An 8,709-nucleotide genomic window follows, 5' to 3' on the forward strand; every position below is an offset into this window, starting at 1 on the left:
AAATATGTAAAACAAACCTATCATTTTTTACTTCAAATGCAGTTTTCTGCATCCCTTATATTGTATCAACATTTCAGGGGAGCATATAAGTAGCTAGACTCTGCAGAAGGATACTGAATCATCAACAGACTAGTCAAAACTAGGGCTTAATTATAATAAACAGTGAGTGTAGGGCAAATGGTTTATTCAAAACATCCCTTTACTTACTGGAAGTAGTTAAAGTAGGAAAATATTTTTTTTTCTCTCTCTTTTTAAATAGAAGATGTGGTCTTTTACCCATTAGCTGCATTATGTCAAATAAACAAAGTGAATTTAACATTTCAGTAGGGATCTTAAGCATTACCAATTTTTCAAGAAATGCAAATACTTAGAAACAACTTAATCAACTTTAACAGGGTACTCTCATACTAATAAAATTTTGGTCTTTAATGGGTCAGAGCCAAAATCCAAAGTGTAGAACAATCTTCAGAAAAATTGGAACATAAAATGTTGAATTCAGTTTAGATATCATCAACGTTGTCATCATCTCTACTGTTATCAAAGGAGATTTCATCATTCTCTCCAGGACCAAGTATATCAGTGTCACTGTATTTAGCATACTCTGGAAGCTCACCATATGCCTCCAGACTTCTAGTTGCCTCTGCATTGTATTTTACAAATTACATCAGCTTTGGTATCCTGGTAGTCTATAGATCAACTCATATAATGTCTGAGGCATTTTTCTAACCCTTTTTCCTCAATTTCCCTCTGATGTGACATCAAAACATATTGCTTCTAATTGTCCTTTTCCCAACATTTTGATTATTTGAACCTATTCTTATCTATGCTCTTTGAATATCAGCTCTCTTTTTTTCAGATTCATTCTCATTCTTCTGTGTCTATTTTTCCGTCCTTTACTTTTATTATTGGGCATGTTTGTGACTGTGGCCTTGAGGTGTCTCTGACTCCTATCTAAGTTGCGGGGAGTCCCCCAAGGGGTTCCAAGGGCTACACGGGGTGTATCAGGTGGGGGAAGCCAAGCCACAAAATATTGGAGAGTCTTGAAACCCAGGTTTTCCGGGATCCACGTGTATACATTATAATTTATTTTTTCCCACTTTCTTTGGGTTAAATTTACTCTTTTTTCAGTATTCTAAGATGGAAACTTAGATTTTTCTTTTTTTCTAATATATTCATTCAATGATATAAATTTCCTTCTATGTACTACTTTCACTGAATCCCCCTGATTTTAATAAGTGGTGTTGTCATTTTTATTTAGTTAAGTAGAGCTTTTAATTTCTATTGAAATTTCTTCTTTGTCTCGTGTTATTTAGACATGTATTGTTTAATTTCCATGTATTTTGGGATTTTCCAGTTATCTTCATGTTACTGATTTCTAGTTTAATTCTTTTGTGGTCCTAGAGCTCACCTTGTATGATTTCTACCCTTTTACATTTGTGAAGATGTGTTTCATGGTCCATAATTTGGCCTGTCTTAGTAAATGTCCATTGTGAACTTGAGAAAATGTGTATTCAACTATTGCATAGTCTATAGAAGTCCATTATATCCATATTGATGGTGTTATATATTGATGGTGTCATTGAGTGCAGCTCTTTCCTTACTGATTTTCTGTTTATTTCAGATAGGTTTTGGAGACTTTGACTATAATAGTGGATTCATCTATTTCTTGGAATTCTATTAGTTTTTATTTCATGTATTGTGATGCTATGTTGTTACGTGCATACATATAAAAAATTGTTACATCTTCAAGAATTGACCCCTTTATCATTATGTAATGTTCTTCTTTAATCCTGGTACCTTTCCTTACTTTGAAGTCTACTTTGTCTGTAATTAATATAGCTACTCCTATATTTTCTTTTGATTAGTGTTTCCGTGGTATATTTTCCTCCTTCAATTTACTTTTAATCTATCGGTGTCTTTATATTTAAAGTGAATTACTTGTAAACAACATACAGTGGAGTCTTTTTATTTATTTATTTTTTTACTCATTCTGACAATCTCTTTTTAACTGGTGCATTTAGACCATTGACGACAAATGATTAATGACATATTTGGGTTAATGTATTCCTTAGTGATTTTTATTTGTTGCCTTTGATCTTTGTTCATATTTTTGTCTTCCACTCTTTTTCTGCCTTTTGTACTTTTAGTTGAGCATTTTATGTGATTCCATTTTCTCTATTAGCGTATTTGTTATACGTCTGTTTTTACTTTTTTGTAGTGGTTGCTCTAGAGTTTGCAGTATACATTTATAGCTAATCCAAGTCTATCTCCAAAAAACACTACAACACTTCATGCATAATGGAATAATCCTAATTTCTTTATTATGTCCCTTGTAAAATTGGTATCATTTATTTAACTTATATATATATATGTATATATATATACACACACACATATATGTATATATATATATATATAAGCATATGTAAGCATATGTACATATTCATGTAATATATACATAAGCATACATGTTCAATACATTGTTGGTATTATTATTTTGAAAAATCTGTTAACTGTGAGATTAAGAATTTAAAAAAAATAAATGTTTATTTTACCTTCATGTATACTTTCTTTGATACTCTTCCTCACTTTATATAGATCTGAGTTTCTGACCTATATTATTTTATTTTCTCTAAGAGCTTCCTTTTTTGCCCTGGCTTTATTGAGACATAATTTATACATAACTTTGTTTGAGTTTAAGGTGTGTAATGTGTTGAATATACATATATATGATTATTTATGGTTAATATATATGAATGATTATATATATATACCACTATATATATATATACCACTAACCTTTTTGTGGTAATCATTTATATATATATATATATATATATATATATATATATATATATATATATATATAAATGATTACCACAAAAAGGTTAGTTAATATATCCATGACATCCATCACCTTACATAGTTTACCTTTTTGTTTTTGTGATGAGAACATTTAAGATCTACTCTCTTAGCAACTTTTAAGTATGCAATAAGATCTTCTTAACACTAATCACCATGCTGTACATTGAACTTATTCATCTTGTAACTGGGAAATTGTACCTTTGACCACTTTGCTGCATTTCCCCCAGCCTCCCCAACCCCCTTCACACCTAGCAAACAGCAATTCACTCTCTGTTTCTATGTGTTTGTATTTTAAGAATCCACATATAAGTGAGATTATACAATATTTGTTTTTTTCTGTCAGACTTGTTTTACTTAGCACAGTGCAATCAAGGATCATCCAAGATTTTGCAAATGGCAGAATGTATTTCTTCTTATGGCTGAATTTATATATATATGTTCATATATACAAAAAATGTGTGTATATATGTGTGTGTGTGTGTGTGTGTGTGTGTTTCCGCATTTTCTTCATCCATTCATCCATGACAGACACTTAGGTGATTTCCATGCCTTGGCTGTTGTAAATAATGCTGCAATGAATGTGGGGGTTGCAAATATCTCTTTTAGATAGTGATTTCATTTTTTTAGATACATACCCGAAAGTCGGATTGCTTGATCATATGATAGTTCTATTTTTAGTTTTTTGAGGAAACCGCATAATGTTTTCCCTAGTGACTGCACCAATATACCTTTCTACCAACTGTTCATGAGAGTACCCTTTCCTCCAATCCTGGCCAACATGTTATCTCTTGACTTTTATTTTTGTGTTAAATTATATAGCCATTCTAACAGGTGTGAGGTGATATCTCATTGTAGTTTTGTTTTGTAATTTCCTACTGATTAGTGATATTGATCACCTTACATGTACTTGGCACTTTGAATATCTTCTTCGGAAAAATGTCTATTCAGATCTTTTGCCAGTTTTTAAATTGGACTTTTTTTTGTGTGTTATTGAGGTGTATCATTTTCTTATATATTTTCGCTATTAACTGCTGATTATGATTTGAAAATATTTACTCCCATTCCATGTGTTGTCTTTTCATTTTATTGATCATTTCTTTTGCTGTACAGAAGCTTTTTAGTTTGATATAGTCCTACTTGTTGATTTTTGCATTTGTTGCTTGAGCTTTTGATGTCATACAGAAAGTCATTCCAGGACCAATGTCAAGTAGTTTTTTCCCTATGTTTTCTTCTGGGAGTTTTACAGTTTCAAGTCTTACATTTAAATCTTTAATCTATTTTGAGTTATTTTTGTGAGATAGAGATCCAGTTTTATTTTTTTACATATGGATATCCAATTTTTCCAACACCATTTATTGAAGAGACTCTTTTCCCATTGATGTTTATTGGTTCCGTTGTCAAATTATAGTCTATCATATATGTATAGCTTTATTTCTGAACTTTCAGTTTTGTTTCATTGGTCTATGTGTCTGTTTTTATGTCAGTACCATACTGTTTTGATTACTATAGCTTTATAGTATAATATGAAATCAGGAAGTGTGATGCCTCCAGCTTTTTTTCCCCCTTCATGATTGCTTTAGCTATACAAGGTCTTTTGTGGTTCCAAGCTAATTTTCGGATTTTTTTTTCTATTTTTGTTAAAAATATCATTGGAATTTTTAATAGGCATTACATTAAATCTATAGATGACTTTTAGTATTATATGTCCATGCCATTTTAACAATATTAATTTTGGGATCCATGAACATGGGATATCTTTCAATTTTTTGTGTGTGTTCCTTAATGTCTTTTATCAATGTCTTACAGTTTTCAGTGTACAGATCTTCCACCTGTTTGGTTAAATGTATTCCTATGTATTTTATTGTTTTTGATTCTATTGTCAATGGGATTATTTTAAAATTTATTTTTCAGATAGTTTGTTGGTGTTAGTATTTAGAAATGCAGTTGATTTTTGTGTGTTGATTTCATATCATGAAACTTTATATGTTTATTTCTAACAGTTTTTGAGTACACTCTAGGATATTCTATATTTTTTAAAATATTATATAATCTGCAAACGAGACAATTTTCTTCATCCTTTCCAATTTGAGTGCCATTTATATTTTTTTATTTACTTACTTTCTATCTGTCTTGCCTGATTGCTCTGGCTAAGACTTCCAGAACTGCGTTGAATAGTAGTAGTGAGGAGTGGGTGTCCTTGTTTTCTTCCTGATCTTAGACACAAAGTTTTCAGCATCTTACCATTAGATATGATGTTAGCTGTGGGATTGTCATATATGGCCTTTATTATATTAAGGTACAGTCCTTCTATACTCAATTTGTTGGGAATTTGTATCATGAAAGTATGTTCAATTTAGTCAATTACTTTTTCTGCATCTATTAAGATGATCATATGATTTTTATATTTTATATCATTTATGTGATATGTCATATTGATTAATTTTCATATGTTGAACATTTTTCCATCCCAGGAATAAATCCCACTTGATCATGGTGTATGATCCTTTGAACGTGCTGCTGATTTCAGTTTGTCAGTTTTGGTTGAGTGCTTTTACATCTGTTTTCATCAAGGATATTGGCCTGTAGTTTTCTTTTCTTGTAGTGTCCTTCTCTGGTTTGGGTAGTAGAGTATTTCTAGCATCCTAAAATCAGTTTGGACTATTCCCTTGTTTTCAATTTGTGAGAGTTTGAGGATTGACCTTTTTTTTTTTTTTTTTTTAAGTTTTGTAGAAGAAACCAGTGAAACATCTGGTTCAGGCTTTTCATTGTTGGGAGGTTTCGGATTTGAGTCAGTCTCCTTTTTTGTTATTGGTCTATTCAGACTTTCCATTTCTTTATGACTCAGTCTTGGTAAGTTGTACATTTTTAGGAATTTATCCATTTCTTCTACATTGTCCTAAAGAATTTCTTTTAACATTTCTTTCAAGGCAAGTCCAAGGCAACAAATTCCATCAATTTTTATTTGTGTGTAAGTCTTTATTTCTCCTTCACGTTTGACACACAATTTTGTAGAATACAGAATTCTAGTTAGATTGTTTTTTTTTCTCTCAACAGTTTCAATATTTTACTCTACTTTCTTCTTGCTTGCGTGATTTCTGAGGAGACGTCAGATGCAGTCCTTATCTTTGTTCCTTTATAGGTCAGGTGGTGTATTCCTCTTGCTTCTTTCAGGACTTTCATCTTTGGTTTGAAAATTATTTGTCTGAGTGTAATTTTATTTGATATTTATCCTGCTTGGTGCTATTGTTTCCTGGATCTGTGGTTTGGTGCATGACATTAATTTGGGGAAAATTCTCAATAATTGTAGTTTCAAATACTTTTCCTGTTTTTCTTTCTTCTCCTTCTGGTCTTCCTGTTACACATGTTACAACTTTTGTAGTTGTCACACAACCCTTGGATATTCTGTTCTGCTTTTTTCTTTGTTTTTTTTTGTGGATTTTATTGCTATGTCCTCTAGCTGAGTGATTTTTTCCTCAGCTGTGTCCAGTCCACTAATAAGCCCATCAAAGACATTCTTTTTTTCTGTTTTAGTTCTTTTTAATCTGTAATATTTTTTTCCTTAGGATTTCCATCTCTCTGCTTACATTGCCCATCTGTTCCTGCATGCTGTTTATTTTATCCACTAGAGCTCTTAGCATATTAATCACTGTTGTTTTGAATTCCTAGGGTTATAGTTCCAACATCCTGCATGTCTGTTTTTGATACTCACTATGTCTGTTCAAATTGTGGTTTTTGCTTTTTTGGTATGCCTTGTTAATGTTTTTCTTGGTAGCCAAACATGATGTACTAGGCAAAAAGAACTGCTGTAAATAGTCCATTGATAATGTAATGGTGAGATGTGGTGGAAGGGAAAGCGTTCTGTGGTCTTATAATTAGGTTTTGGTCTTTTAATGATCTTATGCCTTTGGACTATGAACTTCACAAGAGTGTCTCAGTTTTTTCTCCCCCCTTATGTAAAACAGGTGGCTAGAGTGGGTTTCAGGTAGGTAATTTCCTTTCTTAGGTCAGTTAAGCTCTGATAATAGCCCAACAGATTAGGCTCTAGTTAGTTAACTAGTTTCCCTTGAGGGAAGATCTTGTTTAGAAGAAGAGTGTTCTGGGATATTTCAAAATGACTTCTTTTCCCCTTCTACATGAAGCAGGAGGGGTTTTTTTCTCTAATATATACTGTGAGAACTTTGTCCAGTTCCTGGAGATAAATTTGACAGTATTGTGGAGACCTGTTGAAACTTTTAACTCTCCATTGAAGCTTTTAACTCTCAAGCTTGTTCACAAAGCCTTCAGCAACTTTTCAGTTACATTTTAGGTTTTCCTACTTCTGCTCTTATGGTTCCCATGGATATTTCTGCTCCTGGGTCTGTGTTCCTCCGATAAGCTGTGACTCCTTTTACTTGTCTGTCTCTCTCTCCAATATATGGGGCAGTGGTTTGCCCTGTGTCCTCCCCTCTCTTACAGATGCAAGAAAAGTTGTTGAGTTTTCAGTCTGTTCATCTTTTAAATTTAATGATAGGATGGGTGGTGACTTGTAAACTCCTTATATGTGGAACCGGAAATCCTAATTGCCTGGATTCTTTTTAATTGTTTCTTTTCTTTCTTTCTTTCTTTCTTTCTTTCTTTCTTTCTTTCTTTCTTTCTTTCTTTCTTTCTTTCTTTCTTTCTTTCTTTCTTTCTTTCTTCCTTCCTTCCTTCCTTCCTTCCTTCCTTCCTTCCTTCCTTCCTTCCTTCCTTCCTTCCTTCCTTTCTTTCTTTCTTCTTTGAAGCACAAAAGGTTTTTAATTTTGATGAAGCCCAATTTATCTATTTTTGTTGTTGTTGTTGTTGCTTAAGTTTGGGTGTCACATCTAAGAAATTATTGCCTGACTCAGGTTAACTGAAATCCATTGCTGTGTTTCCTTCTAAGAGTTTTATAGTTTTAGCTCTTACATTTAAGTCTGTAATCCATTCTTAATCAATTTTTGCATATGCTGTGATGTTGGTACACAACTTTATTCTTTTGTATGTAGTCATTTAATTGCTCCAGGGCCATTTCTTTTAATGTATAGTTATCTTTATATATCTTCTTTAATTTATCCCATGCGACAAACATACTTACTTAGACATAGCCCAACCTAAAGGAAATTAAAAAAAAAAACAAAACAAAACAAAAAAAAACACAAAAAAACGGAATGGGGAATCAAGTTTTACCTTAGGGTTTATATTAATCACATTATATTGTCTGAGTCTTCTCAACAGTAGATACCATGTTTCCCCTGAAAATAAGACCTAGCTGGACCATCAGCTCTAATGCATCTTTTGGAGCCAAAATTAATGTAAATCCCAGTCTTATATAAGACTGGGTCTTATAGTAAAATAAGATCGGGTATTATATTAATTTTGGCTACAAAAGACACATTAGAGCTGATGGTCGGCTAGATAAGATCTTAAAATAAGTGTGATAAGTGCTGAAATTTAGTGTGAGTTTTATGGCATACTTTGTAAGTCAATTAAGCTTTGGTTAGATGTAGGCACAAGCTGTCCCTATGGAATTTGACATGAAGCCACACTACCAATAAAAACTTATTTCCTCCCACTTGTATGTTCTAGGCATATACTTTTATCAGGGAACATACAGGGGTGAATATATGTGGATATTCAAGAGTAAGGTTTAGGTATTTTTGGAGTGCATATCTATGAGACATTTTATATATTTTTAATTTAATTACAATTGTTCTGCCTATATGAAAACATACGTTTTTTTATGGAAATAAAGGATGTGCATATGAAAAGATTATTACCAAAATATGTACACAAATATAGAAACAAACAATAGGATAGATTCCAGTAAGGCACTACTTGTATATAGAA

General features: G+C 32.1%; 1 pseudogene; it reads right to left on the reverse strand.

Moving 5' to 3' along the window:
- Window positions 1-500: 500 nt before the first annotated feature.
- On the reverse strand, window positions 501-913 carry LOC117012805 (eukaryotic translation initiation factor 1A, Y-chromosomal-like; annotated as a pseudogene).
- Window positions 914-8,709: the final 7,796 nt, after the last annotated feature.

This window comes from Rhinolophus ferrumequinum, chromosome 2, assembly GCF_004115265.2.
Source record: "Rhinolophus ferrumequinum isolate MPI-CBG mRhiFer1 chromosome 2, mRhiFer1_v1.p, whole genome shotgun sequence".
Classification (NCBI taxonomy): Eukaryota; Metazoa; Chordata; class Mammalia; order Chiroptera; family Rhinolophidae; genus Rhinolophus; species Rhinolophus ferrumequinum.